The 23275-nt window shown below is 39.4% G+C and overlaps 1 long non-coding RNA gene across 6 annotated transcripts in view; it reads left to right on the forward strand.

The window, feature by feature from the left end:
* Window positions 1-23275, forward strand: part of LOC109499552 — a 90685-nt gene that overhangs the window by 11549 nt on the left and 55861 nt on the right. The gene's annotated exons all lie outside the window — the stretch shown is intronic.

A 23275-nucleotide genomic window follows, 5' to 3' on the forward strand; every position in this document is an offset into this window, starting at 1 on the left:
AAGTGAACCAAAGTGAATGGAGGAAAATGGAGGAAAGAAATACAAAGATAGGAGCAGAAGAGTCTCTTGAGCATTGCGATGTGATTAGCTTAGTAAGTTTCTCAAAGGGAAATCTGGAGGGTCCATCACAGAGGATCTAGAACTGAGATAAAACCATCTCATGGTACTCCATTTATAAAGGGCGTTATGTGGAAAATGGGAACAGGAAGCAGAGGACTGTGTGATAATTTCCCGAAGCTGCACATGCCTCTAACCCTCATACCCACAAATCTGCAAACCTCACTCAGTGAGATTTCCAGGATTCACTGCACTTCCCATAACACTGCCTTCTTCTCTTGACAGGGAAGATGTGTGGGCTCCATAAATCTTCTTTCGTTTGATCCAGTTTGTGCCATATGCGGCATAAGGTGGACCCTATTTCAGCCCTGGGCCAGGTCTCCATGCCTTAGCATCTTTCTGTCCGTTTGGCTAAGTAAAGTCTAAAACCTAGGGTGGCACCGATATCACCAAGTTCCCTGGAGGTCTGGCTAGATCATGTTCTCTCTTTTTTTTTTCCCTCCCCAGAAGAGTTCATATGGATTTGGGAATGGAGACATCACAATAATGTTCCGTACGAAATTCTCTCCCACGCCGTAGCGCACTTTCCATTCTCAAAAGCTTTGAGACTCTGTTGTGCCTCTAAATGAGATCAGTGGCTTGGCCTTTCTTTGCTTTTGATGCAAACCCGTAATTCTGGGTGGGCTGCAAAGCAGGAGGTATGCTTCTCTTTTCTGTTTGGGATGACAAACAGGCATCTCTGTCTGTCTGGGATGGCACGAAGGCAGCACCACTAGTGTGTCATGAACTGGAGCTCACATGTGAGAAACACCAGTGGCAGTGCTAAGTCAACCCTCCTCTCTCCTGAGTTGCTAGATATGTGTATTTCAAGTGTAAACCTAAGCATGGAAGTTGCTGAGAAAAGCACTGTTACTGAGATGTTTGTTGACAGGCCCCCCATATCAGATGTTCTTCTGCCATTTCATGCAAATTTATGTTTTGACAGGTGCCAATTCATTTAGTTGGCAGGACTTACTCTATTGTTTTTCTCTTCAATCCTCTTTGAATTTCCTCTACCAGGTACAGATACCAAGCTGATGTACTAGGTAGATTTGTTGGCCAGAAGTGATCATCAAAAGACAAAATTGACAAGTTCTAAAACAGATCCTGGCTGTCCTTGCACAAGCTAGTCTGTGGTATTTTCTTTTGTAAGGTGGCTTAAATTTAGCTTAATTGTTTAGTTAATTCTTTGTCTTTCCTCTGGTAAATTATTGATTTCTCGGCCTTGAAATGGAGATTCAGATAAATACTTGGCAAAGCAGATCTGATGAGCATATTTATTTTACCAGAAGGGAAACTTCCATCCTCTTTAATGGCTCTGTGGGCCTCACTCGAGTGTTATTTAAGTAGCCTCTTTGGAGAATCCCAACACTCACTCTCTCCTTGGCTGTAATACCCTGAGGAGAATTCTGTTTCCTTCTTCATGTCAGTATAAGGAGATGAGTTTCGTAGAAGACGATAGTCATTGGGACAAGTCTTGGCCTCCTCACTTGATTTAAAACAAAGATAATGGCTATGTTTCATCAGTAATATCTCCAGAGACTAAAATTTTCTGAGTTTCCTTTCTAAGGGAGAATGTAGAGAACCCAGCACCTCCCTCCCCTACTTTTAAAAACTTTTCCTTTGTAAGAAGGTGCTGCCCTTTGCATTCTCCCACTTAATTAACTTCTGTGTGTGAAGCTGGACCCCGAAAGCCTAAGCTACATATGCCCTTCTTGGCTCTCATAATCTTAGGGATATTGGGACAAGGTCATTCCTGTGGAACTTTATGGACTTCACATCTCTCAGAACTTGTGCCTTTTATACATTTTACCCTATCGGTCGATCTCAACCTTTGCTCAAGTTCTTTTGACAGGGTTGTGTGAAGCCTGCCTGCATCCTGTCCTTCTCCCCTGATTAATTTGCATAGAACTTGGAGTTGCTCTTAAACTGAGAACGTAGATAACTCCCTCGCCCTTGGGAACAATTGTAAACCCTCCTTACAAATTCTCTCAGCCTTCCCTAGGACTGCTAATAAAAGAATTCAGAGGAACTGGTTAACATTCTCCATGTCTCGCAAGGCAGGAAAGCCACACAAGAAAGAGCTCATCTTCATAGAATGTGGTGCATAGGCAGTGGTGCGCTGCCCAGACCCCCTTCCGTGAAGGAAGGCAGGGATTCGTTGGCTGTGGACAACCCCCTTGACTAAGGTCACTCCCCTACCCACATGCCGCGCTGGCTGATGTGGGAGAATAAAGACCAGGTCGTCTCAGCACAACCTGAGACAGTTCTAAATGGCCGTTCTAGCTCCAGCAGTCCACCGGTAGGCTGAGGCTGCTGAGAGGCCTGCGTTGCCGTCAGCTTCTCTCTCAGCCCACAGCTGCTTCCTCCCAGATCCCGATCCCGGAGGCAGTTCCTAATGCATGATTGCTAAAGCATCAGAAGTTGATCAAGAAACAGGTCTATAATTTTCACCGGCTCAGAAGCCCCTTGGAGGCAGAGATGGAGCTGCTTCAGCTCTGGCCTCTTGACTAGTGCCTGGCAGTCTCGAATGCCCTCTAAGGACACGTGACAAAATACATGGGAATCAAATCAAAGTGGAGTAGGAAGCATGGTGGATCCTGGGCTCTGCCAGGAGCCACCCACATGACTGTTGGAAGCTTTGTGGGGTCTCTGTTTCCTCAGAGGTAAAATGAGGAACTTTAACTGGATCATCTCCACCATCTGTCCTAGCTTTAAAGATTATTGATGTGTGCTTATGACAAATGTTTAGTCACAGAGGTGGATAGAATGGATTAGAGTGACCTCTAATCCCTCTCTCTCTTCTCTTCTCTCTTCTCTTCTCTTCTCTTCTCTTCTCTTCTCTTCTCTTCTCTTCTCTTCTCTTTCACATAATGACAGCTGTATACTAACTTGACTTTCCCTAGTACTGCTCTTCCCCCAGCTCTGCAGGGGATGGAAGGGAGCATCCCAGGAGGCAACAACAGAGCTTCATCCTCTATCACCACACCTTTCAAACAGACTACCTTGTTCTTTAGTTCATCGTGGAGGCAGAAAGGGACAGAACGTATGTATTATTCTGGCCAAATTTACCAGCCAAAAGGAAACCTGAAAAACACTGAAAGCTTAGCTTCAAAAAGAAGGGATGCCCCTCTCCTTTCAGTAAAGATGATTGACCTTGAAGATGAGCTTTGTCCATTAGTCCAAAAGTCACAAATATTTTCAGGTTTTGTTTTGTTCTAGCTAAATTCCTATACTGGTAAGTCTAACTTCTGGTCAAGTAACACAGATATAAAACACTTAAGAGTTAGGCAGTCTTTTGATAGAGAATATAAAGTAATTGTCATAAAGATATTCACTGGATTTGAGAAAAGAGTGGAGGGACCTCAGTGACACCTTCAACAAAGAGACAGAAAACATGAAAAAGAACCAATCAGAGGTGAAGAATTCAAGAACTGAAATTAAAAATATACAAGAGGGAATAAATAGTAGACCGCAGAAAGCAGAATGGATCAGTGACCTAGAGGACAGAGTAGTGGATAGCAATCAGGTTGAATGGGAGAAGAGAAAAAAAGAATAATAAAAAATGAAAATAGACTTAGGGAGCTCAACAATGTCAGTAAGCATAACAACATTTACATTAGAGGGATCCCAAAAGGAGAAGAGAGAAAGGGGGCAGAAAATTTATTTGAATAAATGATAGCTGAAAACTTCCTGAATCTAGGAAGCAGAAATCCAGATCCATGAGGCACAGAGAGCCCCCAACAAAATCAACCCAAGGAAGTCCACATTAAGACACACAATAATTAAAATGGCAGAAAGTAGCGATAAAGAGAGATTTTAAAAGCAACAAGAGAAAAGAAAAGTTAATACTAGGGAAACCCCATAAGGCTACCTACCAGCTGATTTTTCAGCAGAAACTTTACAGGCCAGAAGGGAATGGGATGATGTATTCAAAGTGCTGAAAAAAGCAAACAAACAAACAAACCCTCTGCAACCAAGAATAGGCTATTCATCAAGGCTACCATTCAGAATAGGAGAGACAAAGAGTGTCCCAGAAAAGCCTTATGGAATTCATCACCACTAAACCAGCCTTTTAAGACATGTTAAAGGAAATTCTTTAAGTGGAAAGGAAAGACCATAAGCAGGCGTAACAAAAGTAGGGAGCACAAAAACAATAAAATTAGGTATATCTGTAAATCAGTCAAGGGATTCACAAAATAAAAAGATACAAACTATGACACTCTATACCTAAAATGTGATGGAGGGTGGGGAGTAGGAGTAAGAATTTAGTGCTTTTTGAATGGGTTCAAACTTAAGTAACCATCAAGTTAATATAGACTGTTCTATGCATAAGATGTTATACATAAACCTAATGGTAACCACAAATCAAAACAAATGGTAATAGATATGCAAAAAATTAAAAAGAATTCAAGTATATCACTAAAGAAAGCCAGAAAACTATGAGAGAAGGGAGCAAGAAGGGAATAGAGAAGAACTACAAAAACACGTGTAAAACAAGTAACAAAATGGCAATAGGTACATACCTATCAATAATTACGTTGAATGTGAATAGACCAAATACTCCAGTCCAAAGACATAGGGTGACTTAATGGATAAAAAAGCAAGACCTAGGTTACCTGGGTGGCTCAGTCCGTTAAGCATCCGACTTTGTCTTAGGTCATGATCTCGCAGTTAGTGGGTTCAAGTCCTGCATTGGGCTTTGTGCTGTCAGCACGAAGCCTGCTTTGGATCCTCTGTCCCCCCACTCTACCCCTCCCCCACTCGTTCTCTCCTCCGTGTCTCTCTCTCTCTCTCTCTCTCTCTCTCTCTCTCTCTCTCTCAGAAATAAACTTAAAAAAAAAAAAAGCAAGACCCATTTATATGCTACCTACAAGAGACTCTCTTCAGACCTAAAGGCACATACAGGTTTAAAGTGAAGGGATGGAAAAACATTTATCATGCAAATTAAAGCAAAAAAAAAAAAACAAAAAAACTGGATAGCAATACTTAGATAAAGAGACAAAGAAAGACACTACATAATCATGAAAGGAACAGTCCAATAAGAATTGTAAATATTTATGTACCCAATGGGAACACCCAAATATATAAAGCAGCTAATAGCAAACATAAAGTAATGAATAGTAATAAAATAATACTAAGGGACTTTAACACCCCACTTAACCAATGGATAGATCCTCCAAACAGGAAATCAACAAGGAAACAGTGGATTTGAATAACATATTGGACTAGATGGCTCTAAAAAACATATTCAGAGCATTCCATTCTAAAACAGCAGAATACCCATGCTTTTCAAGTGCACATGGAACATTCTCCAGAATAGATCACATGTTAGGCCATAAAACAAGTTTCAAAAAATTCAAAAAATGTGAAATATCATACATCCTTTCCAACCACAATACTATGGAACTAGAAATCAACCACAAGGGGTGCTTGGGTGGCACAGTCGGTTAAGCGTCCGACTGCAGCCAGGTCACGATCTCGCGGTCCGTGAGTTCGAGCCCCGCGTCAGGCTCTGGACTGATGGCTCGGAGCCTGGAGCCTGTTTCCGATTCTGTGTCTCCCTCTCTCTCTGCCCCTTCCCCGTTCATGCTCTGTCTCTCTCTGTCCCAAAAATAAATAAACGTTGAAAAAAAAATTAAAAAAAAAGAAATCAACCACAAGAAAAAATCCAGAAACAACAAACACATGGAGGTTAAATAACATGTCACTGAACAGTGAATGAGGTAACTAAGGAATCAAAGAGGAAATCAAAAAATACACGGAGACAATTGAAAAATGAAAATAGGCCAAAATCTTTGGGATGCAGCAATAGCTGTTTTAGGAGGCAATTTTATAGCAATACAGGCCTACTTCAATAAGCAAGAAAACTTCCAACCTAACCTGACACCTAAAGGAGCTGGAAAAAGAACAAACAAAATGCCAAACTGGTTGAAGGAAGGAAATACAAAGATTAGAGCAGAAATAAGTGAAATAGAAACTAAAAAAAACAGTTGAACAGATCAGTGAAACCAGGAACTGGTTCTTTGAAAAGATCAACAAAATTGATAAGCCTTTAGCTAGACTCATTTAAAAGAAAGATTCAAATAAAATCCGGTATGAAAGAAGGGAAATAAAAACAGATACCTCAGGAATACAAAGAATTACAGGAGAATATTATTAAAAAGTGTATTCCAGCAAATTTGACAACTTAGAAAAAAATGTATAGATTCCTAGAAACATACAACCTCCCCAAAATGAGGAAGAAATAGAAAGTTTGAACAGACCAGTTGCCAGCGATGAAATTGAATCAGGATTCAAAAAACTCCCAACAAACAGAAGTCCCAGGCCACATGGCTTCACAGGTGAATTCTACCAAATGTTTAAAGAAGAGTTAATACCTATTCTCAAAACTATTCCAAAGAAAAAAAGAAGGGGAAGGATAGCTTTCCAATTCATTCTATGAAGCCAATCTTACCCTGATACCAAAACTGGGTGAAGACACTACACAAAAAGAGAACTAAAGAGCGGTATTTCTAATGAACATAGATTCAGAAACCCTCAACAAAATATTAGCAAACTGCAGACAACAATACATTAAAAAAGCATTCACTATAATTAAGTGGGATTTATTCTAAGGATGCAGAGGTAGGTCATTATTCACAAATCAATGGGATACATCACATTAACAAGAGAAAGGATAAAAACCATATATGATCTCTCAATATATGCAGAAAAATCGTTTGGAAAAGTACAACATTCATTTGTGGTAAAAACTCAACAGCGTAGGTTTAGAGGGAACATATCTCAACATAATAAGGACCATGTTGAAAAATCTACAGCTAATATCATACTCAATGGTGAAAAACAGAGCTTTTCCACTAAGATCAGGAGTCAGACAAGGATACCCACTCTCACCACTTTTATTCAACATACAACTGGAAGTCATAGCCAGAGGATTCATACAAGAAAAAGAAATAAAAGGCATCCAAATTGGTAAGGAAAAAAATAAAACTTTCACTATTTGCAGATGATATGATACTATATACAGAAAACCCTAGAGACCCCACCAAAAAGCTAGCAGAACTGATAAATGAATTCCGTAAAGCCACAGGATACAAAACCAATGTATATAAATCTATTGCATTTCTGTGTACTAATAATGAAGTAGCAGAACATTAAATTGAGAAAACAATCCCATTTACAATTACACCAAAAAGAATAAAATACCTAGGAAGAAACGTAACCAAGAAAATGAAAGACTTGTACTCTGGAAACTATAAAACATTGATGAAAGAAAAGGAACATGACACAAACAAATGGAAATACATTCCATGCTCATGGATTGGAAGAAGCAATATTGTTAAAATGTCCATACTACCAAAATCAGTCTAAAGATTTAATGCAACCCCTATCAAAATACCAACATTTTCCACAGAACTAGAACAAAAGTAGTCCTAAAATTTGTATGGAACCACAAAAGATCCCAAATAGCCAAAGCAATCTTGGGAAAGAAGAACAAAGCTGGAGGTATCGCAATATCAGATTTCAAAATATATTACAAAGCTATAGTAATCAACACAGTATGGTACATTTTTTAATCCTAGCTTCACTCTTGCAATCTGTGTGACTTCAGATGGGCTAATCACCATCTCTAAGCTTTTATTTTCTCACCTGTTAAGGAGGAGTGTAGAGGTAATAATGCATGTATCTGAGAGTATTGTGAGGGATATGTAAAGTGTCTAGCATATAAGCATGTAAGGAAAGACTTAATAGAAATTGTTCTTAATCATAGCAAGCTAGGCCACAATGGAATGGTTGATAAAATAGAAACGTCCTGTCTCTGACAATGTCACAAGATATCCCTACCTCCCATCACCCACTGTACCTCTAAGAGCTCTCACCCATTGGAAAAGGTAAAAATGAATTGGGACATCACAACATGGCCCTGAAATGGCCTCCTGGCAGAGTCTGAGAGTTTTCTAATTTATTACTCAGCTTCCTGTATTTTTTAGTTGTTTCCCTTTTATCATTTAGTTGCTCCAAGTTTTGTTCTGCCAGTTTATTTCCAGTGAATTACTCCCAACCGGGGACACGTGGCAGACCCACTCCTATAAGGAGATAACTGATCAGCAATGGGTGTTGGGGCTGGACTACAATTACACCAAGCTTAAAGTGCCTCCTTATTTTTAGATTCCTAAAAGGGACTCTGAAGAATACCCTCTTACAATGAAGAAGACTCTTTGTTGTAATTAATTGGTTCATTACTGTGTTCCCAAAAGATGTAGTGACAAATATCAGGGACATTAAACCCCATTGTTTTAACTGGCCCAGCAGACCTGGCCTATTTTGTCAACTTATTCTTCTGACAATTCCTTCTTTCACAGTTTTCAAATTAAGACCCCAGCTTGACAAGCAATTGTTTGTCAAGCACTCTGCCTTTTATCTTGTGTGACTTACAGTTCATATGCCTATATGGCTTAATACTAACACTAGGTTTTGGACTAAAAACTTGACATGTTAATCTTTGCCACATCCCTAGCCATTAGTTACTATTATTATCCCCACTTAACAAATGAGGAATCTGCACTTAGCCCCAAGTACATGCAACTTAAGAGACACAGTTGGGTTTTAATCCAGCTCTAACACTACAGCCCAGGGTTACCAACTTGTAGGGCTTCCTGACCTTTTTTGAGACCACCTGTCTGGTAGACTCATGAAACTTATGGACCCCTTCTCAGAATAATGTTTTTAAATTTAAAAAAATAAAAGGAAGAGACAGAGATTTAAAAGAAAAACATTTAAATTTAGTTATCAAAATAAAAAAATTATCATACAATTATTTTATTAATACTCTAAACATTATCTAGAGGTAAAAACTACTTAAATTTTGCAGTGATAGTGGGTGTAAACAATATTTTGAGACAGCTGCAACAACCATAATGTGTTACAAAAGTTATCACTGATTTCTATGGGTGACAGGTACTCCAAAAACTACTGGGGATTGTTTTCTATACCCATAACTGAAGGAAATGCTAAATTTTTCCACAGAGGTTAGTGAAAATAAAGATGCCATTTTTTTGTCACCCTAGTTTGTGGGCCCCCTGAAATCTCTCCATAGATCCCACAGGAGTCTGTGGATTCCAAGTTAGGATCTCTTAGCAACAGACTGACTTTTAAAAATAATTTAAAACTTTTGTTTCTGCATTATCTTCCATTCATTCTATATATACTTATTGAGCACCTAGTAAGTGCTAGGCACTGTGCTAAGGACTGGGTATAAAAGCTTTGAGTAAGACTTTGTGCCTACCCTTATTCCCTACTAAGATAAATGTGTAAACTGATAATACACATCACAATATGGTACCAAGATGTAAACAAATTATTGTGGATGTGCTTGTTTGTGATTTCTAAGTATAAACTATAGTCTGTTCATTCCCTCTGGCTAGGCAGTCTGAAATAGACTTCTAAAATTATATTATTTTTCTCTCTCATTTCTCATAAGTGCCTTCCACTATGCATCCATGCCAAATTTGGGGATTTTCCAACTAGTTGCCTATTAGTCAGGGTCTGATTATCTAAAAACAGAAGATATTTAATGCAGGGAATTGGTCACACAGATGTGAAAAGTTGGAAAGACAATAGGGAATAGTGAGGCAACTGAGAGATTAGAGAAGGAAAGCTTTAACCCTGGGTTGGCTGGAGGAATAAAGGAAGGAGGTCATTTGACCAGAGCCCAGAAACTAGAATAGCCCACTAGAAGTTTGGAAACATGGTGGAACAACATTCAGCAGGAATTAGAGCCACAGGAAATGCACAGCCATGGCAGAGAGAGGAGAAGAAACACCTTGGCTTTTTCCTTCCTCCTATCCTCCAGCCTCCCACGGTTGCCTCCCGGTGGACAAATCCAACTGGAACAGCTGATATGAAAGCCTGAGCAGTGCAGGCTATGAGTCAGGCTCTTGCTGTATAGATAAAAGCTGGGAAAAAGCAAGGAATGTTCCAAAGGCAAACATGCCCAAGACCAGCATAGTTGCATTTGTTCTTTACATGCCATCCTCCTTCTTGTCCCTTCTCCTAAATATATGACTCAGATCTACATTCAGTGGCTTCCACACATATTAACAAACACCAGACTGTGGCTTTTCTTCTTTGGATCTGTAAGAGAATTTCTCAAACTTGTCAGTGCCTATGAATCTTCATTTTCTCCAGAACCTACCTTTTTGTATATCTAAAATAACCCACTATGGGGCAAGGTTCTCATATGTTCTATATGCAAAGGATGTATTCTCAACAGGGGTGATATCACTCCCAAGAGAGCAAAAATTGGTTCTTGGAAGGGGGTAAAGGAATGGGTGAAAACCCTTAGATTTTACAATGGTTTGGGATCCTCTAAAGTTCAACTCTACCTGACAATACCTTATTCCTTAGCATTTAATTTCTCTTATGAGGGAGAAATTTCATTTTGAACATTAAATAATTGATTTTTCATCTTAGAAGGCAATAATGAAAAGCAGGGAAGGATAGCAAAACATTGCCCCAAAAGGTGAAGAGTACTTTCTTCTTAACTTTCATCTCCTGGTCCCACTCTTTTTTTTTTTTTTTTAATTTTTTTTTCAACGTTTATTTATTTTTTGGGACAGAGAGAGACAGAGCATGAATGGGGGAGGGGCAGAGAGAGAGGGAGACACAGAATCGGAAACAGGCTCCAGGCTCTGAGCCATCAGCCCAGAGCCCGACGCGGGGCTTGAACTCACGGACCGCGAGATCGTGACCTGGCTGAAGTCGGACGCTCAACCGACTGCGCCACCCAGGTGCCCCGGCCTGGTCCCACTCTTATACCAATAGAATATTTTCACTTCCACTCTGAATCTTTCTTCATGGACTATTCTTTCTGTCCTGTTAAGAAACTCTACAACCAGAGTTGTAAACAGTAAAAATCAATTTGGGCTGATTTAACCACAACAATTTTTTTTAATTAGTAGGGTATTGGGATCTTAAGAAACATTCCAAGTTACAACAAAATAATTTAAAATAAACTAGAAAGAATGAATTTGATAAATAAAAAAAGCAGGAATTTATGAAAATAAAAATAAACCACAACAACAAAAGTCCAGGGAAATCCAAAAGCTAGTTCTTTGAAAGGAATGATGAAATAAACACTTCTAAACTATAGGTAAAGAAGAAATCATTTATAAGTGAGTACTACATGCAACTCCATGGCAAACATTTTAAAATCTAGAAGAAATAATTTTATAGGAAAATTAGGAAACTCAAGAAGAAGATAGCTTCAATAAACCAGTTACCATAACAGATATTAGAAAGTAATTAGAGTCTACCACTGGACAAAATACCAGAACCAGATGGCTTCACAGCTGAGCCTTATCTAACCTCTAAAAAGCAAATTATTCTAATGTTATTTAAAACATTCCAGTCACTGGAAAAAAGATGAAACTCCCTCCAATTTAGTTTATAAAGATAGCATAATTTTAATACCAAATCCAGAAAATCAAAAAAATAAAAATAAAATTTCAGATCAATCTCATGCATGTATAGAAATTTATAAATTCTGAATAAAACTTGAACAAAATCCAGCAAAATGTCAAAGGGATAATACATTATAAAAGAGTGGAGCTAATTTTTAAAAAACTGAAAATAATAAAGCAGAACTTGCATAAAGTGCAAATGGATAAAGAAATTGTGGTTTATACACACATTGGAATACTACTTGGCAATGAGAAAGAATGAAATATGGTGTTTTGTAGCAACATGGATGGAACTGGAGAGTGTTATGCTAAGTGAAATAAGTCATACAGAGAAATATAGATGCCATATGTTTTCACTCTTATGTGGATCCTGAGAAACTTAAGAGTGTGGGGGAGGGGAATGGAAAAAAAAAGTTAGAGAGGGAGAGAGCCAAACCATAAGAGACTCTTAAAAAGTGAAAATAAACTGAGGGTTGATGGGGGATGAGAGGGAGGGGAGAGTGGGTGATGGGCATTGAGGAGGGCACCTGTTGGGATGAGCACTGGTTGTTGTATGGAAACCAATTTGACAATAAATTTCATATTTTAAAAAAAGGAATACTGTTAATATAATTTATTAAATGAGAAAACTAGAGGGAAACAAGCAGATGTTAAAGGTCTTCTGATGAAATTTATTGCTTAGCCTTTATAAAGAATCAAAATTAGATTGCCCTCCCTGATGGAGGATGGCTACAGGGAGCCTGGCACCTCTGCCTACAGGATTAAAAGAAGCCAAAATGTGAGACAAAAACTATTAATCTGCCAGTCTCCTTTTGAAAGGGGAGCACTCATGAACAGCTCTGTTGGAACATTGGAGCAAAGGCTAACAATTTTTCACTCACTCATTCATGGATCATTTACTAAAACCTAATATGTGCTAAGTGAAAAGCTAGATACTAAGGAAACAAAGATTAATAAGACCACAAAAAAGTAAGATTGAATTAGAAGGAAATAACTGACATATAATAAAGATTAGTTAACAAACAATAGTTAACAAATAATAAAACAATACTATCACAAATGATAAGACCGTAACAATTTCTGTTAAGGTCAGAAACTAGACTGTTATGTCACCATTGCCATTTTTATTTAACATTGACTTGGAAATTATAACAATTGAAATAAGAATAAAAAATGAGACAAAGAAGAGGTAGAAGTAGAAAACCTAAGAAACCTTGTTACCAAAAAAAAAAAAAAAAATTGACTTACAAGATCCAGGCAAAGTGGCTGGATAAAAGATAGGTATACAAAACAAAACAAAACAAAACAACTTTATCCTGTAAATAAGCCTAAAAATGAATATGAAAAGAAATTATTCCATTCACAGTCATGATAAAAATTACAAAATGCTTAAGAATAAATATAATTTAAAATGCAGAGTATAGGAAATTAAGAATGTCTTAATGAAGGATATAAACTAAGATACGCATAAATGGAAAGTTTGGATACACACCAATCATGAGTTTGGATGGAAAAAAAATTTAATACAAAAATCTCTATCCTGCTAAACTAACATATAAATTTAATGAAACTAATTATTCCAATGGAGTTCTTTCATGACAAAAGGAAGGAGAAGGTGAAAAGAGAATTAAATAAATTATTTTAGAGTTTATACCAGTGGATAAATATCTAAGAATAACCAAGAAAAGTATGAAAAATAAGGTTAGTGAAGGGGATCAGGGTGACATGCTTCAACAGTTAAAAGAATACACTATCATCTGCTTTGACAACATATTATTGGCATATGATAGACAAATCAAAATGCAATAGCACAGACAATCCAATTACATATGAGAATCAATATATTATTAAAGATAGCATTTTCATTTAAGTGGGAAAAGTGAGTTAATAAATGGTGGTGATACAGTTATCTGACTGAAAGAAAATAAAATTGGACCTTCATCTTATACAATATATAGAAATAAATTTTAGATGGCTAAAAGACTTAAATGTAGAATTAAGGAAAAATTACACAAATTTGAGAGACGATGTGTGGATAAGACTGAAAAAAAGACACAAGTAAAACAGACGTTTTTTCATATATAAATTTAAATCTATTTTATAGATAAAAAAACAAAGTCAATAATAATAAGCTTGGAAAAATAGTTGCAATCCAGAGAATATACGGGGATTAATTTTAATATACAAGAATCTCTTTCAAGTTGAAAGAAAGAAAGAAAAATATTTAGGCAAAGGATACAAAAGGACCATTCATAAGAAGGAAAATTCAAATGGTCAACAACATACAGAAAGATAAATCTCACTAACTGTTGAGAAAAATGCAAATTAAAGTAATAATCAAGTATCATTTTACACCCACCATAATGGCAAATATTTTCAAGTATTATAACACCTGTTGCTGACAAAAATGCTACAAGAAATGTGAATTGTTTTAACCTTTTGGGAAAGCAATCTGACAATATCTAGTCCATTTAAATACATAACAAACACACCCCTTTTGAATATTTAGAGGGAAGAAAGCAGAAAACCACATTTTTAATAGTAAAACATTGAAAGCATTCTCTTTGAGATAAAAAAAAAAAAAGAATTCCTAATAACACTTATCTAATTTAGCATTATAATGGTCCTAGCCAGAGTAGTAAGACAGGTAAAATAAGGAAATTTAGAATTATCGGAGAAGACAGGCATTATTTGTAGATAACAAAACTGTAGGTATAGAAAATGCGAAAGAATCCAGAGAAATTATAATAGAGAGTTTAGCAAGTTTGCTTGATACCAAGTTAATATATAATCATATTTCTAAATACTAGCCACCAGGGGTGCCTGGGTGGCTTAGTCGGTTAAGTGCCAACTTCATCTCAGGTCATGATCCCGTGGTTTGTGGGTTGGAGCCCCGCATCAAGCTCTGTGCTGAAAGCTCAGAGCCTAGAGCCTGCTTCTGATGCTGTGTCTCCCCCTCCCTCTGCGCCTCCCCTGCTCATGCTCACTTGCTCTCTCTCAAAAATAAAATAAACATCAAAAAAAAATTTTAAATACTAGCCACCAACTGGTTAGAAAATAAACATTCTTAAAAATTGTGTTTATAATAGCAGCAAAAATACCAGACACCAAGGAATAATTTATCAGAAAATATGCAAGACCATTATGGAGAAAACTAAAAATTTTGAGAGAATTTAAAAATTACACAAATGGAGAGACATACTATTTTCATGGATTGGAATCCTTATGCCAATTTTCCCTAGTTCAATAGATTTAGTGTGATCTCAGTCAAAATTCCAGGAAATCTTTTTTTTCATGGAACTTAGCAAGTTGATTCTGAAATTTATATTAAAATACAAGAATAGTATTTGGCCAAGAATTTGTTAAAGCCCTCCTAAAGAACAAGGTTCTTCAAGTCTTGCTCTACTACATATCATGGCTTTTATAAACTTAAAAAAACCAAAAGAATATAGTACTGACATAGAGATAGACGAATAGACTAAATGGAATAGGAGAGAGAGCCCAGGAATATACACTGTAACTCAGTGATAAGCTTTTTCCCTTCAAAAGAAGAATTATTACTTGCCTAGAGGAGTGTGGCTTAAAACCCAGGGGTCCTCCACTGTAATTCTCCTAACAGATTTTCCAAAGACTCTGTCCAAAGAATCCATATAATATCTTTTCTGCCACAAGCACTTTGAGCACCACTGGATCTTCTGGTAATAGGGCCAAGGGACAAAATTGCCTGTACCAATGCCTTCCCAAGATGGAAGAATTTGCTCTGGGCCCCAGTCAAAGCTACTGCCTTTCCAATCACCCAATAAATGAATCAATATAACACATTTGTGTCAGTTAGTCGTTGTACTAGGGACAAGAAATCCAACCACAGTAGTTTAACCTACTGATGGGTTATTTTTGTTCCATGCTAAGTATGGAGGTGAACAGCCCAGGGCTTGTGCAGTAGCTCCCTAATATCAGTAGTGTCACAGGATCCTTCAGTATTTCTGCTCCACCATCCTTCACTTGTGATTTGTGCTCATGCTTATTGTCTTATGGCCATGCCCACAGGTTGTGTACCACAGCTCCAGATAGGAAGAGGGAGGGAAACAGAAAGGGGAACTACCTTTCTTAGAAATCTGGAGCTTATGCCACATTAGCCATACTCTGATACTTGGTGACTTCTAGTTGCAAGGGACTCCCTGAATATTTTTAACTGAACATATTTCTGGTCAAATAGAATTAGGGTTCCATTAAAAAGAAATCCAGAGGTGCCTGGGTGGCTCAGCCAGTTAAGTGTCTGACTCTTGATTTTGGCTCACATTATGATCTCATGGTTTGTGGGATCTAGCCCCATGTAGGGCTCTTCACTGACAGCACAGAACCTGCTTGGGATTCTCCCTCTCCCTCTCTCTCTGCCCATCGCCCACTCTTGCACATGATCTCTCTTTTAAAATAAATAAACTTGAAAAAAATCCATATTGGTAGATAATTATTAGTGCCTGCCTCAGCATCCAAATGTAGTACATATGATTTCCAAAATTTAAAAAGATCTATAAAGCCTTGTTCCTCTACTTTCTTAGTGGTAAGAAAAGCAATGGACAGCTACCTGTCCTTCATTTTGTAGAAGAATATCCCAACATTCCCCGATTCCCCAGGTCTCTCTGTCTCTGTCACACACACATGCGCATGTACCTGGAAGTTTACTAATATAACAAACCCCATAATTATATGTGAATTATTCTTTACCTTCAGACACACAGTTTACCAAGGCAACTAGGCTGCATTCTACTCCCTGTTTCCAAGTTTATCAATATGATGTTGATATCCAGTTCCATATTCTGCAGACTAAATTTGATACAAACCCAGAGAATTGTCATGCCCGTGAGACACTGTGGTGAGAGAGTATTTCTGACCCTGACAAGTGAAAACACTCCTTCTGATGTCTCTTATTTACAGGGATAGAGAAAAGCAAAGAGTATTCAGTGGGAATTCAAGATTCAGGGAATTCTGAGTAAACCAGGTTAGACTGCAAAGACTGGTCTTGAGGTCAAAAACTAATGAGAATGACTATTTAGATTTGATTTAAATTATTTTAACTTGGTTTAATTATTAACCAGTAAACAGGAGTGCAAAAGAACAAAATAAAAGTTTGCAAAAAGTTGGATAGCTTCAGTAGTCCTCATGGAGTAAGGATTTTGATCTGCCATTTATACTGTTTTGTTCTTGAAGAGGCATAGAGGAATCTATCAGTATTCAAGGGTCCATCACATCAGTGTAGAAGGAAGTTCTTATGTTCAACAATAAGGTAATTGGATCTTCTCAAGAGTTCAATGCAGCATGCCTGGCCATGACCTCCATGAGTCGTCTAAATCTTCCCATTGAAATTCTCCAGGCCTGCTCTTCCCCAAATCAATGTTTTATCTTTCTCTGAAGAAACCAGCTGAGGACGTGAATTCAGCTCTTCTTTTTTTTTTTACATCTTCGTTTTTGTTCCAAGTTTTTATTTAAATTCCAGCTAGTTAATATACAGTGCAGTGTTAGTTTCAGATGTAGAATTTAGTAATCCATCACCTACATACAACACCCAGCGCTTATCACAAGTGCCTTCCCTAATACCCATCACCTGTTTAAGCCATCCTCCCACCCACCTCCCCATCAGTTTGTTCTCTAGAGTGAATTCAACTCTTTAGTTCAGTAATTTTCAGGTTCAAACTGTACATTTGATATTTGGCCTTCTGCATACTTAAGCAGCAAGTGATAAGAAATTCTTTTAACAAAGGCACGGAAGCCTCTGGTTTTCAGCGTGTGCTTTGAAGTGAGAATTTGGGAATTTGAGCATGTCTTTCTTTTTATTTAAGCTATCAGTTATCATTAGAAGAAGGCATCTCATCCCATAGTCCTTGAATTCCCTGTGACTTTCATATTATTCAATAGTGTTGATCTCTTGGACTCCTGAAGCTTTGCCTTCAATGGCAATTCAGTCTAGATACACACAGATGATGATCTGATTAACTGCTTCACCAGATCATGACAAGAACCCTTAACAACACCAGCTGGATTTTCATTGCCTTCAGCTTCCACCGAGCCAGATGACACTTTCATGTTTGCACATGCATCCCACATTTCTCTAAGGCTCTATGGCTTGCAGCCTCTCCCTTCCCATTTCTGGATCATCCACAGTTCTTAGTTGCAAAGACGAGACACCAACTCTGTCAGATTGAAGGAGAAAATGAATTTATTAAAGGGCATTGAGGGCTCATGAAATTTCTGTCTAGGAAGGCTACTGAGTTAAGTTTGTGGTGAGGCACCTGGGAAGAGCACTCCTGAGAAGGGACACAAGGACTTGCAGAGGCAAGAGGCTAATGGGACCCTAGGCCCCGCTGGCCCTCCCAGCACCGCTGCCCTAGAAGCTTGATCATTCTGCCATCTCTGACCCTGAAAGACACTAGGGAGTTTGTTACGGCTCCCCCACATTCATGACTTCATCTCTCTCAAGTGGATGCCATTACTCATACCTGACTACAAGTGGAGACTGAGAAAGCAAGTATCTGGCATTTCGGTTGCTATAGTGGAAGGTATGCTCTTTTGTGGACACCAGCTGGGAAAATCCAAATGCGGGAAAGAGTTTCAGATACTGAACAACCAAAAAGAAGGACAAACGTTTACTTTACCTTCTAATAAACCAGAAGAGGGAGGAATATTCAAGCCTCTTTCCCTTTACCACGAGAGACAAGATCACGTCCAGCAAGAAGACAAACACAGCACACATCCCGGAGGTCATTGAAACACTTCTGTACTTGTGTCTATTTCCAGGGTCTCACATTTTAAAGTCCCTGCTTAGTGTCTGTAGCTGATTCACCTCCTCTCTCCACTAGGGATTTGTCATCACACAAGAGCTTACGTGGCTGCTTCTTCCCTTCATCCACTGCTGACCTATTAACTGTTAGCTTTCACACTGGTTTTTACCACAGCCTTTGTCTTTCTCTGTATTCACAAGGACATAAAGATTCACATTCTATGAGGAAAGAACATAACAAGTGAGAGCAATTGATGATGAGAAAAATGCCAGTGCTCAGATCCTTGACAGAAATATTGAACATTTAAAGTATCTGAAAACAAAAAACAAAAAACTAACCGAACAAACAAAACCCACAACCCCAGGGAACTCTCCTTGCACTTGGAATAAGTCCAGACTCCTAACCATGCTGGGCCTCTGGGGCCCTCCAAGATTGGGCCCAGACTTTCACACTGACCTCATCTTCCACTACATGTCTATACTGGCTCTGATCCAGCCCCCTCAGCCTTCTTTCTGTTCCTTGAACAGGCCAAGCTCCCTCTCACCCGAGTGTTCGCATTTGATGTGCCCTATTCTTCACAGTCTTCTCCATGGCTGGCTTCTCCGAGAGGGCATTCCGAGCGCTCTGTAAAATAGGCCCTCTGCTTCCACTTATCCCACCTGATCACTCACGTTTCCACTAGGTGGTGTGTTTACCATCCCGCTCCCCACCCAATAGCACGTGCTCCCAGAGCAAGGACCTGCCAATGATGTTCGTCGCGATCCTCAGCAGACTGCATAGTGGCCACACGTAGTAAGCTGTTAAGAAAGGTTTAATATATGAATGAAAGCCTAGAGAAAGGAATGGCAAAGTCCAAAGTGATAGCAAGTGCAGCTGTGGGCATGTCAGGGGATCGGGATACTTAATGACACAGGTCTCCAAGGCATGCAAGGATGTCCTAGATTTTCATATTTTCTGCAGACCTTTCTCCCCCTTTATAAGTTTTGTCAGAAGGTAGAAGGGGAAAATGGAACTATCTTTGGTCCGGCCCAGAAGGATCGCATGGGCAGTATGGCATTAGAAGGTGGGAGACCCAGGTTTCGTCATCATTTAAAAAGACAGTCCTTTCCAATGGGAGGAAAGCACTTGTCTGTTCTGTAATCTCACCGAAAGGGCAGCTAACTTGGGAAGGTCTCAGTCTGGCCTTTTCTGTGTAGTCAGAGACGGCAGTACCTGCCCTCTTCTCTGGTCGCGTGAAAACAACAATGTTCTCGGTCTCATTACATTTCAGGGCTAAGAGCAGATAGCAGTCCCAGCTCCCAATCAGCTGCTCCTCTCATCAGTGTAGCGATAGCACCGGCAACTTTCACTCTATCTCAGTACCCAAAAGCTATTTATACACTGGCATAGGAAAACATATTATTTGCAGAAATGCCTCCGGATCCTCTGTCATTTATACAGAGACAGAAGATGTTTTCAAAGAACCATATTTCTGTAGTATTTTTGCGACAAGGACTGTGCAGCACGCTGAACTGCCAGGTTGTGTGGGTGTAAAAACAGCCCCCATTAACTAATCTTCAGTTCTACTTTGGCTGTTTAAATATCTACTCAGGTTTTCCAGTCTGTCCATATTTAGATTTGGGGTTTTGTTCAAGATCAGTTTGCAAGCTTTAAGAGGATACTAAGGTGCCTGGGAGTCCCTTTCTCCATCCTCTCTTCCTCTCTCCTGGGTTTTATTGGAACCACGCCAGTATCACTGCACTTTGGAACTCTTGCTTCAGAGAATGTGGAAGTGTGCAACTGGTTTCGTTCCCATAGGCTCCTGTGTTCGTTCAGATCCTTCTAGAGGCAGATGCCAGTACAGGATTAGACGTGCAAGACATTTACCCAGGGAAATGCCAGTGAGGGGCAAAGGGGAAGGAGCTGAAGGCAGTAAAGAGAACGAGGAACGTCAAGAGGGAAGTAGTAAGTGGGGCTGGAGAGGCCATCTCAGACTGTAGCTCAGTTCTAAGAATTTCTCGGCCAAGTCGATGGAAAGAGTCTTTTGGCCAGAGTCACCGTCAGAGGAGTCCCCCATCTTGCCTGCATAAGCAGCCCTGTCCTATTCCATCATTGGCTAGGATCAGCCCATGGGGAGCTTGGCCTCATCCAAGTGCTATAGGAAATTGCCATCTATCACTATGCGCCCCACAGCAAGAGATCTGAGTGGTGCATTTTCATGGCCACCAAAGCCCCCCTCCCCTCCCCTCAGTGTTCTTAAAGTAAAAGGCAATGGCTTTTCCATTATTTTCTTTAAAGTTCCAGGGTCCTAAAGTGGGCCATCAGTCCACACAGGGAGGGAGAACAAGAGGTCAAGAACCTCTGCAGAGACCCCTCCACCTTCTTCTCCCAGAGAGGCTTTTTTCACAGTTTGATACATCGAGGGTTCTACATCAGATATCTTTTGGGGGAGAAATGTTTCAACTGTGTTCTGAATCGTTTCAGAATAAAGTAATACCACTGGTGGAGAGATTCTTTTTATAACCCAAACCCTTGATGTGTGGGTGCCCAGAGGGGAAAAATACATTTTATGCATGATGTTTATTTCCCCCTACACAATTGTGGCTTTCTGAATGCTGTTCCATGTGCCTGGATTGCCTTTCCCCCTCTATTTACCTAGAAAATCCTCATCCTTCAGACCCTTATCCACTGTCATCACCTCTCTGAGGCTTTCACCGACTTCCTTAGGCACAGAAAGCAGTTCCTGCCACCGTGCTCCCCTGGCGCTTTCTATCTTGATTACAGCACTTGTCACATTTTTATAATAATTTATGTGTACGTGCGTGTGCTCCAAGTTGTAAGATTTTTATATTTTATTCTTTCCCTCTTTCTCTAAATGGAAACACATCGGCATTATTCTACAAACATTCTACAAACGTTAGTAAATTCTCTTGTTTTACAACCACGACCGATACCTCTAGCTGGTTAAGAAAAAGCCATGTACTTTCTAAGTAATTTTGAATTTCCCCTATATGCTTTTAGAAGGAATAAAACCCTGACTAAAGTAAAGCCACAAAACAAAACAAAAGCGGGCATAGTTATGTAATTATGCTCTAAACTGATTACCAATATGGCATCATTTGCATGACAACTTTGTGAGCATGATGAGAAGCAAATACAACAAGAACATTTCACCTGTCATTCATGAGTCCATTCATTCCACAGACACTTATTGAGAATCTGTGTGTACCAGGCAATGTTCCAGGTGCTGCCACGATGAAACTAAAACGGTGAAGTGGTAAGAAGTGATAGGCTACTCTAGGTCGGGCGATCAGGAAAGGAACTTTCCATAGTGTGTTAGGACCCGAAGGACATGGGGAATTCTAAGACGGTAGCAAACCTGGCCGAGAACAGCTAGCAGAAAGGCCCCGAGATGGAAACACACCAAAGCCAGGGTGATGAGCCTTCGGTGGGCAAGGCAAGGAGTGGTAGAAGTTGTCAGAGAGACAGGCAGGAATCAGTTATGTAGGGCTATGGACAACAGCATAAAGATTTTAGGGTTTTTTTTCTATGGGGAACAGGAAGTCATTGGAGGATTATAAGCAGACAAATGGTGTGATCTGATTGATCTTTCTCAAGGATCATTGTGGATGCTGTGTATAAAATGGATTGTAGTGGGCTAAGAGTAGAAATAGTGCTCGCAAGGAGTCACTGGAGTCCAGACAAGGGCTAAGAGGGATTTGGATTAGAGTATAGCAGTACAGTGCACTGTTAAAATATGCAAATAAATACTATCTATGGACGCAAGTGCACAGAGAAACACACATCATAGTTAAAGCAGAAAAAAAAAAAATTACTTCTGTGACCTCAGACCTCTGTAATGTCATCCCAATTATGCTCTTGCAAGAAACAATTAAACACAACTTGTAAACCCACTTCTACCCCTGCTCTCTGCTCTCTGTTCTCTAATTATTAAGGGAAATGATTAAACTGAGTTGAGAGGGTAGGAATTTCCGTTTGAGGGTCTGGGAGGATACAGGTTATAGAAACACGGAGTCTAATCTGTAAGACTGCTTTTCTTTTTTATTATCCAAGTCTGCACTCATGAATTCAAGGAGATGTATAGTTGTGTCCCCTGAGCAAATGGACTAGTTACAATATTCTGAATTAATAAGGGGAAGGGGGCTTGGTGTTTAATTAGTTGACCATCTGTTCTATTAAATCATCTCTTACCTTCATGAGGCACAGGTCCTTAATTGAGCTCCCTTTCTCCCAAATCCGTTCGCCATATTGTTTCCAGAGTGCTGGAGCTAACAGACAACTCTAATTATGTTGGCGCCCCCCCCCCACCCCGCTATATAAAACCTTCAAGAACTCTCCACCACCCGAAGAATGAAGGTTCGGCTCCTTCCATGCATACGGGGCCATCTCTATCTCTTGCTACCTCAGCTCTGACCTCGCCCTCACTGCACCTTTTGCTTGCCTGAAACTGGGGAAGGGAGCCCTGCCATTCACACTTTGTGCCTTTGCTTGTGGTGTTCCCTGTATCCAGACAGCCAACCTTTTCTTACATACGTGTCCACTGAGCCTCCACTCAGGCTTCACTCTTGCAACAAAGCCCCCAGCATCCTTCCAGGTTGTATTAAATGCTCCTTTGTGTCCTGAAAGCAATGGTTCTTAAAGTGTGGCCCATGGAACCCTAGGGGAGAAGGGGTTTCCTAAATTATTATGGGGGAGGGGGGCTCCACAAATTAATTTCATAATAATACTGGGATGTTATTTGCTTTTCCACTGTGTTGGCATTGGTGATAACAGTGCAAAAGCAGTGGTGAGCAAAACTGCCAGCATCATAACACAAATCAAAGCAGTGGCACCAAATTACACTGGTAGTCACTCTCCACACACTACTTGTGAAAGAAAGAAAGAAAGAAAGAAAGAAAGAAAGAAAGAAAGAAAGAAAGAAAGAAAGAAAGAAAAGAA

The sequence above is a fragment of the Felis catus genome, chromosome B2 (genome assembly GCF_018350175.1).
Source record: "Felis catus isolate Fca126 chromosome B2, F.catus_Fca126_mat1.0, whole genome shotgun sequence".
NCBI classification, from domain to species: Eukaryota; Metazoa; Chordata; class Mammalia; order Carnivora; family Felidae; genus Felis; species Felis catus.